This window comes from Sinocyclocheilus anshuiensis, unplaced genomic scaffold, assembly GCF_001515605.1.
Source record: "Sinocyclocheilus anshuiensis isolate Anshui unplaced genomic scaffold, SAMN03320099.WGS_v1.1 scaffold3024, whole genome shotgun sequence".
Taxonomy (NCBI): Eukaryota; Metazoa; Chordata; class Actinopteri; order Cypriniformes; family Cyprinidae; genus Sinocyclocheilus; species Sinocyclocheilus anshuiensis.
In genome coordinates, this window is record NW_015556049.1 from 50,013 (window position 1) to 56,227 (window position 6,215).

General features: G+C 35.8%; 1 pseudogene; it reads right to left on the minus strand.

The window, feature by feature from the left end:
* The window catches only part of LOC107676174 (uncharacterized), a 6,669-nt pseudogene extending 4,062 nt beyond the window's left edge, over positions 1–2,607 (minus strand).
* Between the last annotated feature and the right edge of the window lie 3,608 nt (positions 2,608–6,215).

Sequence of the window (6,215 nt, forward strand, 5' to 3'; positions counted from 1 at the left end):
CATTCAAAATATTAGAGAAATATAGAAGCTCAATGCGGAGAAGATCTAGATTCGGTTCAAACCGAAACCAAGCCATTCACACAGAACACATATTCAGCGCATTTTCTAGACGGACAAATATGACTGCTGCACTCGTGTGTCACACAAGAGATGTAGCCAAGCAAAGTTAAAACAGTTTAAACGTTAAGAAAACACGTCACGAATTTGTGGAGGTTTATTACTTTTCACTGCATCTCTTATGTTTTTAAATGCAGTCTGTGTGATCGGCGCTTCGGCTTTTTGTATTAAGCAATGCATAAATACGTGATGCTGTTTTGTTCATAATTGTTTATGCAATTTACGAAATTATATTTGATTTATATGAGTTAATTTAGACGTAATGCACGTTTTTTTTATAGAAAGTTATTTCCTTGCGTTGACAGTTTAATGCGCTGCATTATTTTGCTCATTGCGCCCTCCGGTGGCCTCGGGAGACAAGACAAAAGTTTAACCTATTTAATCTGCATATAAAACATTAGAAATTAGATGTTTAATTTTTATTTTGTATTTGACTGTTAAAACAAAACAAAAAAATTTGTTTGTCTCAATAAATTGCTTAAAATTACTTTTAATTTGCTGCATTTTCGTGTTAAAGTGAAAGTACCAGTTTATTTACCTGCTGACATCTGGAGGAGAACCTGGAGAATTCCTGTTGGCTTGGCAACCGATTTGGCCCGTTGCCCTGTTTATATATATATATATATATATGTATATATCATTTTTTTTTTTTTATATTAATAATTGCCTGCCGAGTGTACTAAAGCGATTATTTCCGAATTCACCATTGGATAAAAAGTCTCCAATAAATCATGAAATAGTAGTTGTGACGAGAGACTGGAGTGGAAGAGTCCAGGTGGAGCAGAGAGGAAAAACTACTGACCTGTTCAGGACTTCAAGTACTGTTCAGTTTCATCTGTAAATAGGCTATTGTAGTTTTATCTTTGTTTACTTTAAGTATAATTTAAGTATTAGTAGTTATTATACAGTATATTATATTAGTAGTATTAAACTGCTAACGCCTGTTACTAGTAACCCATTCATTACTCATCACTCAAAACACTGTATGCGCATCATTATTATCTATTGTAATGTTGCAGTAGTAATTTAGCAGACAAATATTCACATCGTTTTATAACAAGTTCAAAAGGAGTGCAGACAACAACAACCATTACAAAAATTAACGATGGTTAATTTTCGTAAGGGAAAAATATGACTCCTAATAATGCAATGACATGTTCAGTATTAGGATTTTACTATAAAGATATTGTAATGATGTAATTGTTATTGTAATAATTTTGACAATTAGCTAGTTTAGAAAATATCCGAAGAAATTAAGATGATCATGGTGATGGTTTGCCTTACAGTCATTGCCCTGTAAGACCATGACCAGATTACAGTGAGGGTCAATGCTTGCATCCGCAATGCAGTAAAATACACTATTAGCCCTTCAGGCCCGTTCGAAAGACCCACCCCTCACTGTCAAAGGTCCAGAATTTAAGTCCTCTTATATGAGAAAATTCGCCAGAGAGCAGAATTCAGTCAGCGAGCGCGCGCTGACTCATCTGAACGCCTCTGATTGGCCGCTGCATTTATACCCTCAACAGAATCGTGTGTGATTGATTATAATGCGCAGCGCTGTAAAAAAAAAACATGTCTGGCTCTGCAACAGTAGCAGCTGGTGATGTTTAACTTTTTTCCATTACAAACTGCGCATTGCACCCAAAATTGCTTTGTGTGATACGATGCTCAACAGAATCGTGTGTGATTGATTATAATGCGCAGCGCTGTAAAAAAAAACATGTCTGGCTCTGCAACAGTAGCAGCTGGTGATGTTTAACTTTTTTCCATTACAAACTGCGCATTGCACCCAAAATTGCTTTGTGTGATACGATTCCAAATTTAGGGGGGCAACAGCATGTAATACATGTAAAATACTCTGTAATAACTTTCAACATGGCATTTCCACGTTTAGCAGTATTTTCGCATTATTTTTCTTAAACCATAAACTCCTCAAGATATTGGAGAAAGCTGTCAAATGATGATGATGATGATGATGATGGCGTTACATGGTGCGAGTAACACTGATCTCATCTGTAACGTTACTTAAATCAGGCTGAATTCTTTTTCTTCTTGTTTTATATATTTTGAGCCCGGTCTCATGAAAGTGCATATAAATAGTACGCCAAATAAAAACGAAAACGCGTGGTATTGATACGCAAAAATGGGCTTTGGCGTGCATATGCTACGCAGTTTTCGCGTGCATATGATACGCATCTACCCCACAACCCTAAACCTACCCATCGCGTAGCATATACACGCCAAAGTCCATTTTTGCGTATCAATACCACGCGTTTTCGTTTTTATTTGGCGTACTATTTATATGCACTTTCATGAGAGTGGGTTGATATTTTCCATGCAAAGTTCATTACTTAGTCAAGCGGGATATTTATTAAGTCCTCATGCAGGCCTGCAGATATTCCATTGACATTGTCAACTCACCTGATGTCCATGCCTTAGTTTGATCAAATCCGGATTGAGAAATCAAAAAGCATAAAAAGTGAGCGCTAGAAGATCTAAATGGGAGTTTTATATGTATGATCTGGTATTTATGCCGCCCTTAGGTTAATGCCCCTCCCTCTGTACTGGACGTCCCATAGAAATCAATAGGAGATGCACGTGAACAGCGCAATTGCAGACAGTACAATGTTAAAGTAAAAAAGGTAAACCCCCAATAAAGCTGGCTTAAAGTTTGATTTTTGATATTTGAGTCATCCAGCCTCGACACGGAAACGGAACCACGAAGATAGGGACCGTCTACCAAATGCAACACGAAGAGAAATTAGTTCAATAGCTCTATTAACATAATTTATATTATTTTGGTTTTGCTCCAAGGACGTTTTTTGAACACACGGGCCGAATTTGTTTTGTTTCAAAGACTGAAGGATGAGATGCCATTTGAATTGAATTTATTATAGTAATAATAAGACACATGAAAACTGTGATTAAAAATCGAGGTTATTGCATTTTTTTTTTTTTTACTTTCCTAAATATATTACTGTTGTATTGCTTAAAAGTGAATATGAACTTGTTTTCTTTGCAGTTTTTGAGGTCTGAAAAAAATACAATCAACAGAAAGTATTGTGAGCGTGCGTGTGTGTGTGTGTAGATATTTAACATGATGTAAACATGTCACTGTAATATTTCAATGACATGGAAATAGATGATTAAACACTACGATTTTTTTTTATTGCTTAACAGAAACGTACATACATAGGCTACATATATTGCATTGTATTGCAAACATCCAAAAAGAAAGGAACAAACATAGGGTGATATCTTAATCTTACAATAGATCAGTCAGGAATTCTATACAATCGTTTTGCTTTTTTATTCCTCGAATCTTTAAAGGGATAGTTCACCCAAAAATCAAAATTAGCCCATGATTTACTCACCCTCAAGCCATCCTAGGTTTGTATGACTTTCTTCTTTCAGACGAATCCAATCGGAGTTATATTAAAAAAATATCCCGGCTCTTCCAAGCTTTATAATGGCACTGAATGGGTGTTATTTTGCAATAGTCCAAAATAAGTCCAATAAAGAGCATCCATCCGTCATTAAAAGTCTCACACGGCTCTGGAGGTGAATAAAGACCTCCTGTAGCGAATCAATGCGTTTGTATAAGAAAAATATCTATATTTAAAACTTTATAAACTGTAATCTCTAGCTTCCGCTAACTGTTCAACGTAGGACGTTGAAACAAACTCATCTACATCTTCGATGGCCTGAGAGTGAGCACATTTTTCAGCTAATGTTCATTAATGTTGTAATAATGTTACTGTATACCGATGTACTAGTAATTTTGGTAACACTTTATTTTAGGGTCTCTTAACTAGTTGCTTATTAGCATGCACATTACTAGAATATTAGCCATTTATTAGTAGTAATTAAGCACATATTAATGCCTTATTCTACATGACCTTATTCTACATCCCTAATCCTACCCAATACCTAAATTTAACAACTACCTAATTAACTTAATAAGCAGCAAATTAGGAATTTGAGGGAAAATTCGTAGTTAATAGTGAATAAGTGTTCCCTATACTAAAGTGTTACCATCATTTTGTATTATGTTTAGATACTTTCTAAGAATGCTGTGATAGTCTTATACTATTGTGATGAAAACGTAAAGTGATGTTTTTATCAGCTTCTGACGGCACCCATTCACTGCAGAGCATCCATTGCTGAGACACTGATGCAATGCTGCATTTCTACAAACCTGATGAAGAAACAAACTCATCCTAATCTGGGATGATCTGAGGATGAGCACATTTACAGCTCATGTTCATTTTTAGGTGAACTATTCCTTTAAGCGTGGCAGTATATAGCATCAAAAGTACAATGTTACATTTATAAGTTTAGCAAGTGCTTTTATCCAGAGCAACATTTTTTTTTGTAGCACAGTAATGTGAGAAACTAAACTAAAATACATTGTCATGTCTCCAAATACAATATAAAATTTTGTTGCTTTTTTTGTTGTTTATATACAGTAAATATAAGAATCGGAAAGCTTTTATTTCGTGAAATATTAAACATTATTAGTGTTTATATTCACACTGATGTTGTTTGTTGGTTTGGGGTACAGTAGTTTTGTTGTGAAGTGAAGGACGTTCGTGTCTCAGATGGAGGACGCGTGAGCTTTGCAGATGTAGTGGTTGCGGCGAGAGCAGTGGTCGTCGTTATAGCGTCCGTCGTAGTGAAAGTGAGCATCCCAAACCGTGAGCCGTTACGAAAAAGATTATTGGAGGATGTTTTACAAGAAAATACTTTTCAGTCTTTCAACTCCAAAGTTTCACATTTAATTCAATGTCACTTGCTGCTTCTTTGTAATTATTTGTGAAACTTACTGGCAGTTTCTGAGTGAAAAATGTTTCCACACCATTTTTTTGTTCTATATTAATAACCTACATTTTATAATATTTGTTTACATTTTTTTTTTATTATTTAATAATATTCTAAAACCGCAATATGATTTTTTTTATAAAGGAAATGTGATGTTTGTCTGTGCAAAACTTTCTTGGTGCCATGTTGCGAGTGCATTTTTTTTTTTTTTTACTTGTTGCTAGGTGGAGCTGAGTGGTTGCTAGGGTGTTGCTAGGGGGATAACAGAGGGAGAGAAGAACTGTGTGCATCTCAAACGCTGAGGTTAAAGGTCAGAGGAGGAAGAGCAGCTGAATAAACTACAGTCAGTCAATGAGCAGAGGAATGCTGGAGAAAGAACACACACACACGCACACACACAGACACACACACACACACACACACACACGTTTGTTTTTGTCTCTCTATGGGGTCTTTCCTTTGTTTTTCTACTGAGCTAATGATGTTTTCTATCTCCTAACCCTCACACAAACCTGAACTTTGATTCACAGCAGGTGGTGAAACTTCTGTGATCACTAGTTAAGGTAGTTCGTTTTCACCATTTTAACGATGACAAGATTTCAAGAGGTTTGACACTCACATAAGCGCTGATTTACCAATCAATAACTCCAGAAAAAAGGTTGAAAAGCTATTTCAAAACAGAGAAAGAAGAAATCGATATATCATTTGGACTTGTAGCGCCATCGCTCGTGTTAAAATTTATTTAGACTTTCAGAGAAACTGACAAAACAAAAGTCCCTGTTGCTTTTTACAGTTTGAAATATAAAAGAACATTTACAACTTTTGATTCTCTAGTTCTGTTCATACATTTCTACACAGAAACCAAAACACTGATCTGAAACTTATAAGGAAACAACTTTATTAACATCGAAAGAAACTCTAAAATAACAAACAGTCAAAAATAATATAAGAAGAAATCAAAATGGTTGTGAACCTGAAATGCTGTAACGAGTCAGTGTCTCTCACTCAAGGTTTGTTAATCAGGTGCATCTCTGATATAAAACTAGCTAAACCAGTTTAGATCAGACTGTCGGTCTCTCTCTGTCCAACGATTCAGATTATTGCTATTCATAATTCATCAGATGCATATGGATTTCAGTTGAAAATAAATGTTTCACTTACCTCCTGCCTGAGAAATGAGATCCTGCTGTGTGCATGTGTGCGCGTGTGTGTGTGCGTGCGTGTGTGCGTGCGTGTGAGTGAGTGTGTGAGTGAGTGAGTGTGTGAGTGTGTGAGTG